Source organism: Leiobunum rupestre, chromosome 9, assembly GCF_980474605.1.
Source record: "Leiobunum rupestre chromosome 9, qqLeiRupe1.1.hap1, whole genome shotgun sequence".
Taxonomy (NCBI): Eukaryota; Metazoa; Arthropoda; class Arachnida; order Opiliones; family Sclerosomatidae; genus Leiobunum; species Leiobunum rupestre.
The window spans coordinates 4,085,071-4,107,873 of NC_143392.1; positions in this window are offsets into that span (position 1 = coordinate 4,085,071).

Here is a 22,803-nt window from a genome sequence, read left to right on the forward strand (position 1 = left end):
AAAAAAATTCCAATACATTCGCAACCTATTCTACCTACTATTACTAAAAAACTTAAAGTTTTAACATACAACACCCACCACTACTTAATAAACAAGCCCGACACAAATTTATAATGTTTTACACCCACCGTATGCGGAAAACGCATTCGCGTGCGGAATATATCACGGAAAACGCGCTCGCTCGCGTGCGGAAAATATTGCTGAAAACGCGCTCGCGTGCGGAAAACGCGTTGGTACTCGGAAAAATCTCCCTCCAAAATCATAAGCTCAGTCCCACCTCAATCCTACCTCCACCATGGAAGAAAAGACTTAACATATCGTTTTAAGGAATCGGTCGTGTCAAATATAACGAAATCCCTTTGATCATTGTATATAGGTAAATGTTAATTTTTCTGAATATCTGAGAGAAAATTAAGTAACAGTCTTCGATCTCCATTGTTGGACTAGATCTTTAGAATTGTTACGTGGAGCCATGTTTCCCACTGAACTTTGAATTATTTGACGCTATACAATCGGGGCGGTTAGAGTAGAAATTCTTTTCTTGCTCCATGTTTTTCTGTACATTTTCAATCTTCTGGAGCGTTCATTGTACATACAAAGTAAGTATTTTTCATTAATGTTTATTGTATTAGACAGTATTTGAACTTTAAGGCATATTATACTAAGTATGCTTAATTTAGGCCTACCCGATAGGAATCTGAATTAGGGTTAAAAATTAATTTTAGTATTTTGTTTTAGGCAAATTAATAAAATAATTATCATATAGAAGAAGTGAGTAAGACAAACTAGCGGATTACACATTAGGTAAATTTAGGACTAGGGTGAAACATTAAGATTTCCTCCAGTGGGAGCCCCAGGAACAGGATTAATTTTTATCAAAGTTGTATCAGAAGTAAATTAAGGGTAAGTAAGCGCAATGTATTTACAGCTATTCTAATTTGCCTAATTTAACACGTGACGAATTTTTTTATCGCTAACCGATGAGCAGTAACCTCTATTTTTGGTTATGTTTTACAATCTCCCGTGACGTCAATTTGTTTCAGCCAAGGATAAATCAGGATTAACTTGTAGTTTCGAGTGTTATTTGATCTCTAGATATACGACACAGCGTTCTTTTAGTTCCTGGACCTCCTCGAGAAGAGAAACGTAGATTTTCACGTTCCGTACGCCACCCTCTCGACTCTATTTACAGGCATAGGCTTAAGGATTTCCGTAAAAGTAAGTGACTTTATTATTATTTTACTGTAGAGGAAAATTAGGCCTTGTTTAAATTGAAAATGTAACGTATTTGAAGTAAATAGACTTCTTCAGCCACTATGGACATCGAAGCGTTTCGACTTGAAACTTTTCGTTACTGGAGAAACCCTAATGTTACCAAAGAACAGCTCGCAGCCGCTGGATTCTACTATATTCAACAAGACGACGCAGTCAAATGCTACAAATGCCATGGCGTATTAGAAGGATGGAAATCAGGAGACGTACCAGAACTTTTCATTTCCTTCCCACGCTGTCCATCGAGGGTGTAGGGGATTTACTTTTAAACCCAAGTCGCTATTCCTAACCTGAAGGAAACCCGGTGACCAAGCGTACATTAAAATATGGTCCTCCCTCTCGCGTAACTTTACTGGTGGGGTTAGCGAGGTTGAATAGGGTGTCTAGGGGTAATGCTTGAAATTAAATGATTGAGAGTTGCCATAAATATAATTAACAAAAGAAAGTTTAATGAATATGAATAAAAATAATTAGATTGATTGAATGAAGACATTGAAATTGGACACTTATGTTACAAAACAGATGATTACAAATAAAGTTCGATAAATGGGATACTTATTTTAAGAGTCCGGTTCCAGGTCCATACCATCGGCGTTTAAACCCGCACTCGTTCGCGGACCATACGGTCGCGTTTAAATCCGCACACCGCACACACTTGGTGACTTTTCTTTCTCCGTAGATTCGCCTGTTTATCACTCGGTGGTCATTTAGGCGCGAGTTAAATTATTTAACGTCTGCGACTCCGGGAATAGGTCTGACCGACCGCCACTTGTGGCCGAGGAGTTTCTCGCTCCGGTCACCCTCGTGGTCTCGGTGTCACCGTGAGACCCGGTCCAGTCTTCTCAAAAATGCGCCAACACCTCGGTTTTGTTCATGGCCTCGTCACGTGGTTTTCGGTGGCGCGAACTTCCACCCCAATCAAGAGGCTCGAGACCAGTCAACCTGGCCGGACCCCACCAATCATCACGATGGCGACATGATGTTGTTTCCATCTTCAAGTTCCCACAAGCGGGATACCTCAAAGGGTCAGCCGTAGCGTCTTCAATAAATCACTGCTTAAAAGTAATGTCAAACCTGGCGCCATCAAGTCGCCAGGCATTCACACAATAAACTATCGAAATTTCTTAAAATATACAACAACGGAGAATTTCTCCGAAACAGATAATTGGCAACCCTCAATTCGGACTGGCAATAAACTCATAGGGAAGAGAAAGGGTTAAAGGGGACTCGCGACGGCATAATACAAAGAAGTTGGGGACTCGCTAATCCCAACAGTGAGAGAACGGAGAGAGAGAATAATAACGGGGAGGGGAAAATTCAGGATACCTTTGGCCACAAGGTCACCTATGACGACCCCTTCCCAACGACCGTCCGTTGCGCGGTCACTTCTTAGAGCTATAAGGAGCTTCACCCGGGCCCCCTGGTGGTGACGTCCAGCGTCGCCGCCAGAGTAGCCCAAAGCTATACTAACTAATAAATTTCTTAAAAAGAGACAAGGTCGAATTTTGAAAACGTGGGAAAGAAATATATATTTAAGAATAAGACAAGGTGTTTAAAGGAACTGTAAATAACGAAACTATGGAATTTTAAATTGGTCGCTACAAGGGATAATTCACCATCTGAAAAAAAGTGTCTCTCGCAAGAATGGGACATTCCACCTACGTCAAAAGCAACTACTGTCATCGATAAAAGCTTCTCACCTGTACCTGAAGAAGACGACGTTTGTGACTGTCCCTCGTATGTCAGACGATACTGCTGTTAGACACTATGAATACGTAAGTTAGAAATTTAAATTTGGTGACGAGTGGAAAAAATTACGGCTCTTCGCTTTTCCAACTGCATTTCTGATGTACCCAAAAATGGACCAAAATGTACCCTATAAACGACCAAAGTCACCATTATCGGCCCCATTTCGGACCAAAAGTACCCTAAACTGGACCTTTTAGCTTTAATGTAATGTTAAACTCCCATAGAGATTCCCCAAAAAATAAACAATTTGCGGTCCAATTTTGGGTACATGAAGTATTTCGGTGAGGTAAAACTAATTCTGGCAAACTGCTGCGATTTATAGCGAATGGGTATATTGATAAAATACGATTTCAACGCGTTATTTATATTGTCGGTCTAATATTAGAACCTGTTTTACGCTATCATGTAATTAAAAGTAAAATAAAATTGGAAATGTATATTTCTTGTTTTTAATTGCTTAGTGCCTAGAGATTAGAAATTAAGGGGTTCGGAAGCGATAGTGGAAATTATGGTTAACGAGGGAGGGGAAGGAGTAAGAGTAGAGAGGGGTAAATTCCATCCTCCAGAAATCTGCGCGAGGAAAAATCTTGGCGATTATATTTCGGTGAATGGGGAGAGGAAGCAGATAGGATCTTGGCGATTACCGTTCAGCGAATGGGGAGAGGAAAAAGGGCGAAGGAAGCATAGAGAAAATCTTGGCTGTTACCGTTCCGCAAATGAGAAGATATCAGATTCATTATCTCATTTGCGGAACGGTACACCTTTCTCTTATATTAAAATAAACTTTGTCGCCCAAACACAATATTGTTCAATTTTTGCGATGTATGTCTCTCTCTCTCTCTCTCTCTCTCTCTCTCTTTACCTATACGTTGAAAGTAACGTATCCAAAGTTAAGAGGCCGAGTTGGTTTCTTCAGGACATTTTGTAATTTTCTCCAATTTTTGACATAAAGGGGAAAAGGTTGGGGAAGTGCGAGGAGAGTGGTTTCTACTACGGATTACCGCAAATATATTAAGAAAACCTTTCATTGTCCATCTCGCGTTGTTCATCGAAAACTAGCGAATACCTGATGGTTTTTCGCAACAGTAGTTTTACTCTAGGGTATTTAGGTTTCTCCCTATATTTAGTATCTATGGATCGTAAAACACGGAAAATACATAGTGTCATTAGGGTATTTCTTACTACTTAACCTTTGATAACGTAATTTTTACAACTATGGGCAAAACCCGACATATCCACTTGGTACCTATAAATAGACCTCACGATGATCATAAAGTATTTTTCTCGAGAAATATATCTACTAGTCATTCATAATCATGGTGGTTGGACGAGTGCCCTTAACGATGGAGTTTTTAGTTTAAAAGGTCGTATACGCTACCGGGCTCAAGTTGGGACTTTTGCGGAAAGAAATTTCCAAGACTTTACTCGGAAACGCTTCTGACGTACAAGTTATTTGAACCTGGTCGTCATCCATTAATTGCTCGAAAATGTACGTAACAAATTGCGTTATACCTAACTCTAAGTCACCAACGAAACGTACCGTGAGATATCTACCCGTGAAATTAAATTTTGGATAAACTTTCTCACCATCGTCTATAATTTCAAATTGGGCTGGTAATTCCAGCTGCACAACAGCATCGTTTACGGCAATACCACCACCATGTTGGGGCTGCTGCGCCGGTGGTGATGGTGTATGATTCGAACTATCACTAGATATACTTTCATTAGAGCCAGAAGAACTACTAGGCGAGGTACTCGGAATTTTCAAACATAGCGGACAGTATGAGAGATGGTGTTGAACCCCTTACGGCCCGTACGGATTGAGAATTATCATCCTCATCAGGGTTTACAGTCGATGCGGCTGAGCCCTGAATAGTAACAGGCTGAGACGCGTTATGGTCCATATAAACATTGTTACACGCGTTTATACTAACGAATTCGCTTATTGATAATGTATCCGCGTCCGATGTGAAACCAGTATCATGTCCTGACCACCTTGTTTCCCGTTTCGCGTTATTTGGCGAACCTATAGGCTCTAACCGAATTGATTTGCTTCCCGGAGATGTATCATTGCTAGAACCTGTATCAGACTCGTTTGATTTAACGTATAAATCCTCCAGCTTTCTCTTTCGACCGATAGATGGCGATAGGCTCTCCGTAAACGAGTTTAAAATATCAAAGTCCTCCGGAGCGCTCGTAGACAACTTTGAAATTTCCTTTTTTTCGCTCCTAGCCGAGTTATTTTCCAGATTTATTCTCTCTCCCGCGTTGGATTCTAGTCGCGTATTATCAGGCGTGACCACGCCGTGTCTCGATAAGTCTGACTCGCCCGTGTCAGATATTTCGCGAGCGGGTGTCAACCAGTTATGGTCTGAAAACGGTAATTGATCAATAGAATAAATTCCGTTGGAATCGTCCGGGGCGAAGCGTGGACTCATATCCTTGTTAATATCAGTGTTGTATAAGGTTGGTAACTCAAAATCATTGGCAATCAAATCTAAACCCGGGCTGTTATGTTGTTCGTTCCTAGCGTTTGATTCCGCGAAATAATCAGCCGTGTTATAATCAATCGGTAATTCAAAATCATCTCCCAATTCAGATAAAATATCATTCCGGTCCCGACATTGTATTTCGAATTCGGGTGTTAAAGCATAGGTCGGGGTGTTTTTAATTAAATTATTTAACTCGCTACGATTATTGCATTTAAAAGGTGTTAGAGGGATCTGGCCAAGGTACTCAATTATTTCTCGAAACGTTTCAACTAAATTACTATCAGTAACACAGCTCGGTACGCAATTGGTCAAATCATCGTAACAACGCGTTAGAGACGCCAGATTAAAATAGAAATTGTACAAATAAAATAAACTTACGGGGCGAATCCGAATAAAGTATCGCAAATCTGCTAAGAGCTGTTCTGCCGACATTCTAGTACTTTTTTTTCTGGAACAAATTAGAAAAGTTTAAGACTCTCGGAACTCTAGTTTCCAAGTGATGGTTGCTATGATCTTGGCTGGCCTTTTTATCCCCAAACGCGTCCTGGGCCTGTTAATGCAAATTCTCAAAAAAAATCACAAATGGCGTATGAAATATAGCACGTGTCATTCTTGTCTATATTTTATGAGTCATTTTAGGCCTATGTATGTTTTTTTCGCATTAGGTTTTTGAAACTAAATACTTATGTTTTTTTTAAGCTAGCACAAGAGACAGTGTAAATAGTGTCTTGATACTATTTTCCTCGACAATTCTAGCGTGGGAATGATTTCCCCACTGACTCGCAGGGGCCCCCTAGGAATTTTGTCCTTTCCAATGAACTTAAATAATTTTGGTTTTAGGCTTGTATATAAGCAAATGTCGGGGGGAAGTTACTCAGAGAACATCTTGACTAAATAATGTTTCGTAAACAACTTTTCCGTGGGAAAAATGGTTTTCCAAAATTCTACGGCCCTCATTTAACTTTACCATCGCAACTATATTGCGTATAATAAACGCCTATTCTAATAATCCTCCAAGTGCTTGACTTTTTTCTTCAAATTACGTTAAGAGGAGGTGATCTTGGTCAGCATCTGCCAACATCTGTCAAATGAAATTGGATATCAACATCCTCACGCCGTCAAGACCGAAAAACATGGCTAGGCAAAAATGTCTTAAACTTGTGGGAATGGTTTTCTCAATATTAAGAACGCCCTCATTAAAAAAAACATATACAAACCCCAACAGCTCAGTCTACCCATGATCAGTGCCTCATTTCATTAATACTATCAACACTTGAAAGATGTACGCTCCACGCTCTCCTTCTCCTATCCCCGCGACTCCTTCACCGGCTCCTTCCGTCGAGGAAATACCCGAACGGCTGGGTACCGCGAGGTCAGTACTTATTTTTAATCCATTTTTGAATTTATATGGCCCGTTTGCACGAAAAAAAATCTAAAAAACGTTATTCGTAGCCCAAAAATGCCAGACCCCGACCAACACCACCATTATCCCGGGCACCGGAACCCGCCATATTACCGGGAAAATCAACCGGTCCGCTATCAATTGTAAAAGTTTAAATATTTTATTTTTTCGGTATTCGTATATATTTAAAGCTTTTTTCCCTTAACTTTAAAAAGACCTCAATTCTGTCCACGAATACCTCTTCAACCTGGTACTTGTATGCAGTGTCTAATTGCGGGGTAATAAATGTTTATTCTAAAATGTCCGTAACAAACGACTAATTTGTGGTTTTAAATATTCAGTCTAACAGCCGAGCTTTACCACCAGGCTCGGGACTTCATTCAAGAGAGGCCCGAGTTAGAAGACTGGACCAGGTTAATTGCCCAGGAATTAATCGCCACCATTCATCGTTTTTCTCTTCAAATACTTTAAAAAATATTTTTACCTACTTTTTATATAATAATGATAATAAATATATTTTTTTTATTAATAAACATTGTGGTTCTGTTTTCACAAAAACGATTTCTTCTAAGAGGATTGGGGGTCTGCCCGCTCATCTTTAACATATGGCGGGTCTGGGTGAGGTGTAACCTAATATCGAGGGATATGCTTGACGCAGATGTTTCCCCGTGTCCACCCCCCCATATGATAGGTCCCATTAGCGGCTGTTGGCGAAACACTCCCCGCAATTTAGATCAGACTGTTATTCGCTCCGGTTGTAGTATTTTCTATCTCTTCCAAAAAATTTATTATTATTATTATTACGGCATGGATTATCTATATAACAAGTAAGTTCTTTTATTTAAGTTTATTAGTTATATGGTCTAAACAATTATTTTAATAAATTAGCTTTACAACTCTCCCGGAAGGTTGTGCTGCGGGCGAATATTTCTGGGTGCTTGGGTAAATTTTTTTAATTCCCGTTTGACGTTTTGTTTCTACATTTTATACCTTTTTTTTATAGATCCATATTCTCCCTGGCAATTGGTGAAAGAGTTTACCTCCCTACGTAAATTACCATTTAGCTATTAGTTTCCTACATTTTATTTAATTTTTTCTGCTTCTTCTTAATAGAACTAGAATCGCCTTGGAAGATGGGAAACGGTTTTGGCTTCCTGTGTAAATTCCCATTTGGTTACTTATTTATTATTATTATTATTTTATAAGTACGTTATTGTTGTCTCTACAGGGTGGCACCGCCTAATTCTACCTTCGTTGGGCGAGTGGCCTTTCTAAAGTGGGATTTCCCAGAGGAGGTTTACAGCATCGACGAAGTTCTTCGCGTGTATTATTAATTAAAATGTTTATTTCATATTTTTATTTATTTATTTCTTATTATTATTATTAAATCAATTTAGCTGCCAATAAAAATGCATAACTTTTTTAAAATCAAATTCTTATTTCACATATCATAGTTCGGTCAAGCTTACATCGTATACAAAATGCCATAAGTCTAATACGTTGGCGTTAGTTACCCGGGGAACAGACGTAAATTGCGTCCATAAAAAAATAAATCCTGTAAATTGAGTGCACGAAAAAAGTCCCATAGTACGTCATAAAAAAATCCCGTAAATCGAGTCCATGAAAAAAAGTCCCATAGTTTGAAACGTCATAAAAAAAAATTAAAAAAAATTGAAAAAAATCCCATAAATTAATTTTTTTTAATCCCATAAATTAAAGGGGGGTGTCAGGGAATGGGGAGGACCCCAGAGTGAGGCTTAATTCTCTCGCAGCCACAACATGGTGGCGGTGGTATTGCCATAAATGAGGTTGTTCAACTGGAATTACCAACGCAATTTGAAATCATAGACGATAGTGAGAAAGAGTATCAAAAATTTAATTCTCACGGTTCGTTTCATCGGTGACGCTGAGCTAGCAATAACGCAATTTGTTACGTAAATTTTCGAGTAATTAATGGAGGACGACCAGGTTCAAATACCTTGTACGTCAGAAGCGTTTCCGAGTAGTCTTGGAAATTTCTTTCCGGAAAAAATCGCTACTCGAGCCTAGTAGCGTATATGACCTTTTAGACGGCGAAATTTACGAAGACGAGAAAGAAGATTTCTGGTGTGATCCCGTTTTTTTTTTTCACTCTGAACGTGGTCCGATTACCCAATGGGGGTGCTCGTCTAAGAAATCGCGGCTTGAAACAGCACGTTCGATATATTCGAGATAAGCGTTGTTTCATTTCGATTAAAAATAGAAATAAATTATGTTTAGCACGAGCGTTAGTTGTTTCCATCGCTAAACTAAAAGTAACGCAAAATCCAGGCGTCAAAAACTTATATAACGAATATTAAAAAAATTATAAGACCAACTCGCTTCGTCAAACGACTAAGACCGAATCATTATGCTCTAGCTTTTAATGATAATAACATATCTACAGAAAATTATAAATTTTTAAAACGAAGTAAAGATATTACAGGATCGAAAGTCTGTGAAATCAGGGCAGACTTCATGTTGATTCTTGTAAAATAGACAAATTTCTTCTAAACAAAGTAAATTTAAGCATTCGTCTCTTGAAAAATTCCAAAGAATTTATAATTGTTTCCCCAAGAGGATAAGAACAATAAGTATAGGGTTATTATCGAGGACGCAATTCTTACCGCTAAACATATTCTTGTAAATCCCGATCTTCAGCTGGCACATAACGCGATACTTCAAAAACAGAGGGCATTATATGATTTAATCCAAAGCCTAGTCAAAACCTGAAAAAATCCACTTCCACAGTGCATGCAATTTGCTCCCTTAGAGTAGTTCCATCCACCACAAGTGCTAATGTAGTTTTCGGTCTCGAATAGAAATCCCTAATACAGAAATAAATACATATCGAACATTGCTCATCTGGGCCCCTCATAATGTTGCTACTTTTTTTCATATTAACCCAGCTTCATAGCCAAATTCAACTTCTCATGTTTTTTGCAGATGGAGTCTGATTTTTCAAATTCTGCAGTTGATAACAAATTTAGTAAAAGGAGACAAGATAAAATTAAAGAATCTGTGAGTGAAATATTTCTATATTATCCAATGATGTTAAGTATCAGTCGTGTTCAATAATAAATTTTGAATTTTTGTAAGCTTAAAGTGCTTTCTGTTTTTTGGTTTTGGAAATCAAGTGACTCACAGTAGTTGTCGTCTTGACTGTTAGTAGTAGGAAACTAAAACTTAGCGCTTTTATTTCCAAGATGGCCACCAAAACAACCCCCCCATCCCCCCAAAATATTTTCAAAAACAAAAATTTTTGTCCTTGGAAAAAGTCAAAAAAATATTTTAATTTAAATCTCAAATTTCACCTTGAAGATGATCTTTGACCTCGACGCCTGACACCTGTCCACAACCACTAAGCCTCGGTCTATACTCCGGACAAGGTCGAACCGAGATATCGGCGATAATATGTAACTCCACCAAATACTTCCACTTATTTAATTTTGGTGTCACTTTTTTCTTTTTTTCGTTTTTTCGCCGTTTAAAATGCTAATTAGTTATTTGCGAGATGGGGAAACGAATTTGCGACCTTCGCTTTATACCCTTGGCGATTTTGGCCCCACCCAAAATACTTTAATCAACTAAACTAATATAAATAAGTTTTTTCATTTTTCGCAAATATTTTATTATTTTAAAACAATGCTAGTTTAAGTAATCAAAAAAACACAATTAGTTATTATTATATTTAATAACTAATATTTTCAATATATTTTTTTAAACACTTGACAAAATATGAAACACTACAAATAAAACTAAAATCTAACAAATTAAATTAATAAATAATAAAGAATTAAAGAAGGATATATAAATAATTTGAAGGCTGAAAAATATAAAAACACAATGATAAAAATATTTTAAACGTATAATAAAAAATAATTATAATTACATCAATTCGTAGAAGGTATTTTTCCTCTTCGGTACAAAACGAGATGTCGGGTTGGAAATTCAGGCTAGAATTTATAAATATAAATAAATTAACCTCTAAAAACGAATATATCTAAAAAATATTTACCACAAGAATTCTTTTTGTTGCTCTAACATCGCACGAATAAAACACTGGTCTTAATCGCTTCGGAAGTATACAGTTCGAGAATGTCTGAATTAAAACAGATCGAATGTTGTACAATGCCAACATGATGAATTTCATCTAACATATGAAGTTCAGACTTTAAATTCTTGTGATTCCATCGCGAAATTTGACGAGTATTACAAAGAATAAACATTCTTACTACTCGAAGAGAAAAATTTTAAAGATCGCGGCAAAGAAAGTACAGGCTTTAGATGTAATTCACCAGACATCTTGAGTCTAGATTTCTCCTGGTAAAATCCTTTACATTGAGATTTTATAGTTTAAGCCCGACCTTTATTTTAAAAATTTAAAAATATTTTCTTTGGGAATAATTATTAATTTTTAATACAACTAAGGTTAACTAATTATCCCTATCCTTCTTAAACATGTTTTTATAAATTAATAAAAACAATTATATTCAATTTTTAAAAAACAACCTAGTACAAAATGTACTTATACATTTTTCAGTTAATATACTAATCAATTACCAAAAAAACATAAAACATTAAAGTTTAACCGATATTAGTTTAAAAAAGTACATAGACTACATGAAAAAAATCAGAAAGAATAATAAATAATCAATGGTTTGTTTGATATAGGCGATAGATTGTATCCCAGATGAACTTTGTTGAAATCGGTTTTAAACAAGAAATTTTCAAGAAATGTTTTAAATAATCATTATAATAATAATAATAATAATAATAAATATAAAAAAACAAAAAAGATATTTATATCAGACAACTAATTTAACCAAAAAAATTGATACCTGACAAAAAAGATAAGAATATCATTTCTTGAAAACTTATTGGATAAAAAAGATGAAAACAAAGAATGTTTGCTATAGAAAAGAAATGTTAATAATCTCAGGGTGACTTTTAAGATTGCGGTTAGGCTCAAGGGTATATAGCGCAAGAGATGAAGAAACAAAAAAGATAAGAATAATAAAATTTCTTGAAAATGCGTTGGATAAAAAAGATGAAAACAAAGGATTTTTAATATAGAGAAAAAAGAACTTTACACCAATCCCAACATTAAATTAATAAAGCTAGTTAAAAAAGAAAAAGTAGATTATGAAATATTAAAAACAACCTCCACCGCCTGAATTAAATTAATAAAGCTAGTTGATTTGGAAAACATATTTAAAAAACACTTAAACTTTTTAAAATAAAAACATTTAAAATAAAAAATATAAAACATTTCAAAAATTAAAAATCTTTCACCAAAATAAACAAATAAAAAAATAAAAACACAAAAAAAGTCTTTAAATAAAAAATTAAAATTTTATAAGGTTTGAGTCCTATTTCAAAAAATAAATAAATTATTGTAAATACCTTGAGTCGCAGTTGGAAAAGTTGCCGACGATCGTTTAAATTTTGATTTGGTCGAGATAATTTGCAACTAAATAAAAATATTTATTTTAATTATTGTAATTATTTTTTTTTAAATTAGTATTCCTTACTCTAAAGTTGTAACTATTTTAACTTCTTGTCGATCCAAATCATCAATAAAAAATAGAACGATCATGCCTAATTCTAAACGGATGTTATATCGTGTTAGGCGAAAGTCAGTGGTAATTGATAAATGTTTTTTTCGAAAAAAGGAAACTTGTTGTAATTGAAAGAGTAACAAAAGGTCACGTTGAAGGCTCCTACGATTTTTGTGTTGACGGAACCATGGGATCTTATTAAAATTTTGATAAACGCGCAAATATTTTCCAATTAGGCGTAAAATTTCGTAAGAAAACCAGCCTTCAAGAGAGGATTGAGTGTGGAACAATAAGCCGTCAAACTCAAAAGCCTCGTGGGGACAAACAAAATTAACAGAATGAACGTCAAATAGACAAGAATTGTTATTGATTCTTCTAGAAAAAACCGAAGCGAAAACAGCTGGCGATAATTTGAAAGAATTTTTTATAAAGGGACAGGCAAAAACAATTTTTTTAAAGGGTTCTATTAATGCTTTACACTCAAGAAAGACAGTTCTCATACAGTAATTTTCAACTCTAATTGAAATATCGTTAATTTTAAAAAGGTTATAATTCCTAACTTTACGTAAAGCTAAATATTTTAGTGAAAAAGGGTTAATAGCGAGAGGATGAGAAATCTTACCAGAAACAGTCAAAACTTCGCGAGAGCCCATGGTTTATAAAAGGAATACGTTGAAAATCACGCTTTTATAAGAAAAAATTTCAGAATATTTAATTTTTACATCCTGATTTTAACCTGTTTTAAAATCAAGTCAAAAGACAATTTTTTATCAAATACACCCTGCAGAAATATAATTTTATCCATTCGTTTAAATTTTATACCTCGCAGAAATATATTTCTTCCCATAGAATTTTAAAACATCTAACCCTGTAATTACCAAAATTCTTACATCTATAATCGATTTTTAAAGCAAAAAAATATTAAAACTCTTAGGGCGTTGTCTTTTTTGTCACGAAATTAAATATTAAGTCCTTTAAAAAATAATTAATTATTTTATATTTTTATACATGTCTACATATTTAAATTGTTATTCACAAACAATTTTAAATACCGTTTACATACTGATAAATTATAACTAGGTTCTATCCTTGTAGTATTAATCACTTTAATATTCAAGGTTTTATATTTTGAAAAAAAATTAATGAAAAATACATTTGGTATAAAAGTTCAAAATTTTACTATTGAATCATAACAGGTTAAAATGGCTTCCACAAGTAATAGTCAAATCTCCGCGAGTCAGGTAGTTTCAGTTTTTGATAGGCCCGAACAGGAGATGTTATTAGAGTCGGACGAATCGGATGGGGACTATATTCAAGAGGTTCGTCGCATGTCAAACATCGAAGAAGTTGGAATCGAACAATCAGTGAAAGTCAAGAAAGGTGGAGTGTGTTACGAAACTAAAACTCCGAGAAAAAAAGCGAGCGACAAGGGGTTATATCTAGATATCCAGATATATTCATATAAAAACATCAAACATCTTCCCCAAGATGAACTCTGGAAGGGTGATTATAAGAGGGTGAAATTCTTAGCTAACACCCTATCCATGGATGTTATTCGAATAATAAACTCAACAAACAGGCTGAAAAAATTAATTGAGCAGACGGAAGGAAAAATTGTTGTTCCACCCACGAAGGCAAGTTAAACTCATTAATTAATTATTCGTAATAGTAATTAGAATAATATTTTAGACCTGGAAACGAAATTAGAACATGGAAGACTCGAGTGATTACGATTCGGACTCTCAATTAGACTTTTCATCGTTAAACAGTTTTAATTATAAAAAGTTTTATAAAATTAAAAAATTAAGCCCTAGAAATTCAAAAAAGTGGAAATGTAAACAACTGGATATTGACCTAGAACTAATAGACTTAAACGAAATCCCCACACATTTATTTTTTACAGTATTTGAAAAGATTCTGTTTAAAATTATCAAATACGTAAGACAAGAAGCACCCGGTTTCGATTTCCTCAGATTTGCAATTCAATCAGAAAATTTAGAACATCCAATTAACATTTAATTTATTAAAATTGATCAGTTAACTGTTTCTCGAATATTTAACCATATAGCTCGCGTTGCTCAATCGAAAAAAGATTTCTTACTAGATGGAGAAATTAAATTTAGTATAATTCTTTTGAAATCCCCACAGAAAATGGGAAAAAAATGTTTAGCTTTAAAAAACAGAGACATTATCGATCTTGATGCTTTTTTGAAAACTAAAGCCAATTTTTACTATATAAACAATATCGATAATTTGTGAGTGGCGAGAGCTCTTGTGGTAGGAATAAAGCTCTGTGAAATTGCCTAGTACAAAAAGAAAAAACTTCCATTAACAAGTGTTCTTAAAGAATATCGAACCTTAACATACTTTCGTAGTAAATTACAAACTAAAGCCGCTAAGAAAATACACGATGATGTAGGAATTGCTCTAGGCGCTGTAGAAATTGGGGATATAGCTAAATTTCAATCATATTTAGCCCCAAAGTATCAGATAATAATATTTAACGCCACGGAAAATTTTCAAATTTATTTCAAGGGTTTTCCCCCTTCAGAGAACAAAATTCTACTTGTAAAAATTGGCACGCACGTTCATTTAGCTAAAAATCTACATTCCATTTGGGGCGGTGTAGCTTCGTGTTTAGATTGTGAAATTTTTTTTTATTCTACCGCTCGTAGGAACAAACACCACTGTTTTGACACTAGAAATATTAAATGTAAAAGGTGTTTAGGTCGAAATTTTAGAAATTCCTTCAATTCGTTGTAAACTTTGTAATAGATATTTAAAACAAGGGGAATGTTATAGTTTTCACCTTAAAAATGAAACTTGCAAGCTTTTCCACAGATGCGAAAAATGCTGTGTTCAATTTGAAACTTCAAAAACTCACAAATGTGAAACAGCTTGCGAGTCTTGCAAAATTGATCATCCTCCAAACCAGCATTATGTTAAACAGTCGACATTAAAAAAGAACCACGATCCTATGTATATTTCGATATTGCAACTATAATCGAGAATATTATACATAAACCCGTTCTGCTAGTGGCCCAAAGTGAAATTTTAAATCAGACTGTGGAAACCACGGTTTTTGAAGGACAATATTGTGTAAACAACTTTCTAAATTTTTTGTTTCAACATGAAACTATTTTACTTACTGATGGGAAACGAAAGAGAAAAACTATTAGGCCAAAATTTACCAACCTCATCGTAATGGCCCATAATCTAAGATCTTTCGACGGAATGTTTATTATTTCTAAATTAATTAATCATGTCATTCCCGAGGTTATTTACGATGGAGCCAAGATACTCACTATTTATATTAAAAGTGTAGACATTCGATTTGTAGATTCTTTGAACTATGTTAGTGCTCCACTAAGACATTTTCCTAAAATGTTTTCTTTGCCTCAATCTAAAGGATATTTTCCCTATATTTTTTGGACGAAAGACACTTTGAACTATTCAGGTAAAATTCCGGACGAAAAATACTTTGAACCCAATAAAATGAAAGAATTTGAATACCGAGAATTTAAAAAATGGTATTCACACAAACAGCTCGAACCGGTCTATTGTATTAAATCAGAATCCAGAGCGTATTGTCTTTTAGATTGTAATTTATTACGCTTAGCTATGCAGAAATTTCGCATCTTATATAAAGAACTAATTGAAATTGATATCAGTAATTATGGGGGTATTTCTCTTTCCGGGGCACTTAATAATGTATTTATCGACAAGTTTTTAGAACCATATACCTTATGTACTATTCCTGCTATCGGTTTGGCAAGTAGACAGAATCAAAGTGAGATTGCATTAAAATATTTATCTTGGTACGAGAAGGAAAATAATTTAATTTTGCAAACTGTCAGATCCGCGGTTGGGGAACAGGCTGTAGGTCCGTATTTTGTAGATGGCTACTGTCAAAATCCGGCCATAGTAATTGATGTAATGGGTGATTTCTGGCACGGTTGTCCAAAACATTTTTCTGGCTCGAGCTTTAATTCAATTGTCGGAAAAACATTCAAAGAAATTAGAGAAAGAGAATTAGATCGAAAAGAATTTATTGAACAAAATTTACCAAACCACACATATATTCAAATTTTTGAATGTGAGATATTAGAACTGTTGAGAAAAATGCCGAGGCGAAAGTATTTTTTAATACAATTAAAATTATTCCTAAAATTAACCCTAGAGATTCGCTAGTGGGTGGGCGTGTAGAAACAATTAAGTTGTACCATGAAATTGAACCCTTACTTGGAGAACAAATCCGATATTTTGATTTTTGTAGTCTGTATGCGTATTGTTTACAAAAAATGGAATACGGTTGTAAAAATGTTAAAGTTATCACGCACAACTTTGATTATGCACTGGACGCGTATTTTGGAATAATTAGTTGTCGAATCCCCCCCCAGAGACCTCTACTTACCCGTTCTTCCATACCGATTTAATACAAAACTTTATTATCCTTTATGTAGAAGTTGTGTAATAAAAAATGAAGAAAAATGTACCCACAGTATTGACGAACGCGCTATAACGGTAGTCTTACCTTCGGTGGAAATCTACTACTCAATAAAAGAATGTAACTACAAACTGTTAGAAATTTTCGAAGTATACCATTACAATATTACAACCAATTTTTTCAAACCATATATAGACATTTTTTTTAAAGCAAAAGTTAAAAATTCAGGATTTCCACCCAATATTAAAACATATCAAGAGCAAAAAGAGTATTTAGACGCGATATACGAAGCTGATGGAGTAAGGTTAGAGCCTGAGGAAATTGTTGATAACCCATCCTTAAGAACTTCCGCGAAATTGGCGCAAAATTCGTTATATGGCAGAATGGCGTTAAGAATGGACAAATCATCAACTAAAATTATACATAGATACTCCCAATTAACCGAGATTATAGCAGACACATCGAATAAATTAACAGACTTTCATTTAATCAACAACGATGTTGCCATGGTAAGCTATAAAAAAAAAGTGAGCTAGCCCCAACATTTTCAAAAGGTAATGTTATTGTGGCTTTCTTTGTCACCAGTTACGGTCGTATTCACCTGCATAAGTTAATTAATAAGTTAGGAAAGCGTGTAATTTATTATGACACTGACGGAATAAAATGTACACATAAACCACACGAGTGGCTACCCCCCCTCGGTGGTAATTTAGGTGAACTTACGTGCGAGACTCCGAATTCATATATCACAAAATTCGTATCAACCGGACCAAAAAGTTACAGCTTTAAACTTGAAAATAATCAGACAATTATAAAACTTAAAGGAATAACTCTTACCAGGGAGAATTCAGAAATCATACATTTCGACGCTTTCAAACAAATGATTTTTGTACCAAATACCGAGTTCGAGTTTAAGGTTAAAATTCCCTTTAACGTAATAAAAGATAAGTACAAAATGCTTTTACGTGTTGGCAACTTAAGTAAAACTTTCAAAAAGACTTTTTGTAAACGTGTGCTACAAGATAATATTTCTAGTGTCCCCTATGGTTATTTAGAATGTGAAAATGGCGAATTGTAAAATAAAGTTGTCTTTTAATTATAAATCTAAAAAACATGTAACAAAAAAACTTGCAAAACAGGTGTCATTTAACCACATAGTTATCGTAAATTAAATATCTTCCGAAAATCGAGTAAATACTTTATTTTTAAATAACCTAAGATTTAAACTTTTAACTTCCAAAATTGAATTTTTACTAAAAAACGGGAATTAATTATTTTTTGGTGAAGGAGATATTATGATTTATTTTTTATTCAAAAATGTTATTTTTGTATGTTATTTTTGAAACTTTATATAACTGGTGAAGGAATGGTTTTGATAAGAAACATTAATCTTTAATAAAATAATTTTTTAAATTTAAAAATGTGTTTGTTTATTTTTTCATATATTCTATAAAACAGTCATGTCTGATATAAAATTTCTTTCACCGTTTCGAATGATGGTGTCAGGACCTACCATGTCGGGCAAGTCAGCATGGACGAACTCACTAATTAGATGGAGGAATGAATTAATTGATAAACCTCCTATTAAAATTATTTATTGTTATTCGGTTTGGCAATCAGGTTACCACGATTTATCTCAGTTTTTAACCGATATAGAGTTTATTCAAGGACTTCCTCCAATGGACAGCGAGTTCTGGGAATCAAATAGAAATTCTTTACTTATTATTGATGACTTAGCAGAAGAACTTTACAAAAATAATCAAATTGCGAAATTGGTTACCGTAGACAGTCATCATTATGAAATTTCAGTCGTATTAATCTCACAAACCCTATTTCCTCGAGGCAAACAATCTCGTTTAATCTCTCTTAATATGTCATATCTAAATCTGTTTAAATCTCCTCGAGATCTAAGTCAAATTCAATATCTGGCCAATCAAATATCTCCAAATAATACAAAAATATTTAAAATGGCCTACGATATTGCTACTAGAGAACCTTACAATTCACTATTTATAGACACATCTGTCACTACTCCAGATAGCTTACGATTAAGATCGTACACATTTAATCAAAACGGACCACAAATGGTAGTTTTTTCCAATAATAAATAATTTACTATATTATTTTCAAGTTCATTAAAGAAAATGACACCAAAAAAGACAGTACGTAAAAAAACTACTCCTATTGCAAATCCCTCTGACAGGTTTAAAACACACTATCCATATTTAAATTTATTGTATAAATCTAAAGGAGGGATACGTAAAAATTTATTAGCTAACAGTTCTCCAACGCAATTAAAAGCCTTACAGACCGTTTGCAAAAACTTGAAAGGGGTGGAATTATATTATCTAAAGCCAAAAAAAAACAATTATCTAAATATAAAAAAACAATACGGTTCTTAGCCAGTCCGAAAATTTCGCAAAAAAAGAAGCGTGCTCTAATAATTCAGAAAGGTACGGGATTCTTCATACCGGCATTATTAGGCTCTATTGTTCCTTTAATTGCCAATTTATACAATAAAAGATAAAATGAAAAAAATGATTTTAGTTCCAGCTTCGAGTGTCGGACAAATATCTCAAGAAAATAAACAGCTTGTTTCTCCCCAGGAAACATATTATAACTTGTTAGATAATGAGTTGCAAAATATATTAACTTCTAATTTAAACAGCCGCTCTAAATTGCGAGAATTTCTAAAAATACTGAGCGAGGCCCGGGAAATGAGAAAAGCGATACCGGTATCTAAAGTTGAAATTACAAACTTTCAAGCCCCCGGACCTGTTGGATCATTAAATTCCCCGTTCGCCTCGCAAATTTATTCACCTTTTAAAACGCCCTAGGGAGTTAACGCTGGCGACGCTGCAGAGCTGCGTTTAAATACTATGACACGCAAAATGAAAGAATATCTCAGCGAGAGAGAAAACGAGCTGAGTAGAAAATTCCCGAGTCTCTTAAAAAATGTAGAATCTTGGAAGAGGAAAGCATCTACGCCGATTGTTAAGCAACAAAAGACAATTACTGATGATAGAATGCATAAACGATTAAATCGAGAAAATGAAATATTTGAAGAATACTTAGAAAATACCGATATTGGAAGTCAATTAAGCCAGGAAGATGATTGGGATCGAGAGCTGTCTTTGGAGGAGGGTGCTGTCGGTGGTGTTTCAATATCGCCGCAAAAAAAATTAAAATTACCATCGCCAAGGCCTAAAAGACAGACCCGCCCTCCTTCTCGTTGGCAAGAATAATAAAAATGTGTAAAAATAATTATGTGTGAAATAAATAAACATTTTTTTTATTTTAAACAAATCGATTTATTTCGTTTCCACTCTTTCATCAAATGAATACATATATTCAACAACGCTAAACTATCATTTCTTTTTAAATCGAAATTATACAATTCGTTAATTATTTTACTGTAAGAAATCCCCACACACCGATAGCAGGAATAGTACATAAGGTATATGGTTCTAAAAACTTGTCGATAAATACATTATTAAGTGCCCCGGAAAGAGAAATACCCCCATAATTACTGATATCAATTTCAATTAGTTCTTTATATTAGATGCGAAATTTCTGCATAGCTAAGCGTAATAAATTACAATCTAAAAGACAATACGCTCTGGATTCTGATTTAATACAATAGACCGGTTCGAGCTGTTTGTGTGAATACCATTTTTTAAATTCTCGGTATTCAAATTCTTTCATTTTATTGGGTTCAAAGTATTTTTCGTCCGGAATTTTACCTGAATAATTCAAAGTGTCTTTCGTCCAAAAAATATAGGGAAAATATCCTTTAGATTGAGGCAAAGAAAACATTTTAGGAAAATGTCTTAGTGGAGCACTAACATAGTTCAAAGAATCTACAAATCGAATGTCTACACTTTTAATATAAATAGTGAGTATCTTGGCTCCATCGTAAATAACCTCGGGAATGACATGATTAATTAATTTAGAAATAATAAACATTCCGTCGAAAGATCTTAGATTATGGGCCATTACGATGAGGTTGGTAAATTTTGGCCTAATAGTTTTTCTCTTTCGTTTCCCATCAGTAAGTAAAATAGTTTCATGTTGAAACAAAAAATTTAGAAAGTTGTTTACACAATATTGTCCTTCAAAAACCGTGGTTTCCACAGTCTGATTTAAAATTTCACTTTGGGCCACTAGCAGAACGGGTTTATGTATATTATTCTCGATTATAGTTTCAATATCGAAATATACATAGGATCGTGGTTCTTTTTTAAATGTCGACTGTTTAACATAATGCTGGTTTGGAGGATGATCAATTTTGCAAGACTCGCAAGCTGTTTCACATTTGTGAGTTTTTGAAGTTTCAAATTGAACACAGCATTTTTCGCATCTGTGGAAAAGCTTGCAAGTTTCATTTTTAAGGTGAAAACTATAACATTCCCCTTGTTTTAAATATCTATTACAAAGTTTACAACGAATTGAAGGAATTTCTAAAATTTCGTGAAAATCTCGACCTAAACACCTTTTACATTTAATATTTCTAGTGTCAAAACAGTGGTGTTTGTTCCTACGAGCGGTAGAATAAAAAAAAATTTCACAATCTAAACACGAAGCTACACCGCCCCAAATGGAATGTAGATTTTTAGCTAAATGAACGTGCGTGCCAATTTTTACAAGTAGAATTTTGTTCTCTGAAGGGGGAAAACCCTTGAAATAAATTTGAAAATTTTCCGTGGCGTTAAATATTATTATCTGATACTTTGGGGCTAAATATGATTGAAATTTAGCTATATCCCCAATTTCTACAGCGCCTAGAGCAATTCCTACATCATCGTGTAATTTCTTAGCGGCTTTAGTTTGTAATTTACTACGAAAGTATGTTAAGGTTCGATATTCTTTAAGAACACTTGTTAATGGAAGTTTTTTCTTTTTGTACTCGGCAATTTCACAGAGCTTTATTCCTACCACAAGAGCTCTCGCCACTCACAAATTATCGATATTGTTTATATAGTAAAAATTGGCTTTAGTTTTCAAAAAAGCATCAAGATCGATAATGTCTCTGTTTTTTAAAGCTAAACATTTTTTTCCCATTTTCTGTGGGGATTTCAAAAGAATTATACTAAATTTAATTTCTCCATCTAGTAAGAAATCTTTTTTCGATTGAGCAACGCGAGCTATATGGTTAAATATTCGAGAAACAGTTAACTGATCAATTTTAATAAATTTAATGTTAATTGGATGTTCTAAATTTTCCGATTGAATTGCAAATCTGAGGAAATCGAAACCGGGTGCTTCTTGTCTTACGTATTTGATAATTTTAAACAGAATCTTTTCAAAGTCTATTAGTTCTAGGTCAATATCCAGTTGTTTACATTTCCACTTTTTTGAATTTCTAGGGCTTAATTTTTTAATTTTATAAAACTTTTTATAATTAAAACTGTTTAACGATGAAAAGTCTAATTGAGAGTCCGAATCGTAATCACTCGAGTCTTCCATGTTCTAATTTCGTTTCCAGGTCTAAAATATTATTCTAATTACTATTACGAATAATTAATTAATGAGTTTAACTTGCCTTCGTGGGTGGAACAACAATTTTTCCTTCCGTCTGCTCAATTAATTTTTTCAGCCTGTTTGTTGAGTTTATGATTCGAATAACATCCATGGATAGGGTGTTAGCTAAGAATTTCACCCTCTTATAATCACCCTTCCAGAGTTCATCTTGGGGAAGATGTTTGATGTTTTTATATGAATATATCTGGATATCTAGATATAACCCCTTGTCGCTCGCTTTTTTTCTCGGAGTTTTAGTTTCGTAACACACTCCACCTTTCTTGACTTTCACTGATTGTTCGATTCCAACTTCTTCGATGTTTGACATGCGACGAACCTCTT